Below are 605 nucleotides of genomic sequence, written 5' to 3'. Positions count from 1 at the left end.
GCCGCGCACAAGTGCATATCCTTTTGAGATATCAATTATAATCAATTTTAATAAAACACAAGACTACATTATATAACTCTAACAGTAGGCTATTTAATATCTGTTGTTCTCCGGTTGTCAGTCAGAATGACAGCTCTTGCGTGAACATTATAGGCTTATATATACCCAAGCCAATTTATTATTCCTTACTTTTTGTCTTAGTGTTTAAAATATTTATTTTGAAACGAATTAATTAATTAATTTCTTAATTAAACAAACAAACAGACTTACTGGGTGAGCAGGGTAGGCTATGACAGCTGGGCTGATGCAAAGAATATAATTTATATCTACACAGAAGAAAGCCCTGTCTAGACTCTGCCCCGGTATGAGTTGTGTCGAGCTATTCATAAGCCAGTTTGTTTGACGAAAAAAGATTAAATGTAGTTGCAATAAATGCATTAAGAATCCATACAACTGCAGCAGCAGAGGACTATTATTCTGCTGCGTGATACTGCAGAAGAACTGATGACGGCACGGTTTGATCTTCAGCTGACCAATCAGCAGAAAGGGGCGTTTAATTCCCGCCCACATTTAGAAATCGAATATTCAAGCTGTTTATTAATTTT

The sequence above is a fragment of the Sinocyclocheilus rhinocerous genome, unplaced genomic scaffold (assembly GCF_001515625.1).
Source record: "Sinocyclocheilus rhinocerous isolate Xijiao unplaced genomic scaffold, SAMN03320098_v1.1 scaffold3155, whole genome shotgun sequence".
Classification (NCBI taxonomy): Eukaryota; Metazoa; Chordata; class Actinopteri; order Cypriniformes; family Cyprinidae; genus Sinocyclocheilus; species Sinocyclocheilus rhinocerous.
This window is presented reverse-complemented; position numbering follows the sequence as displayed.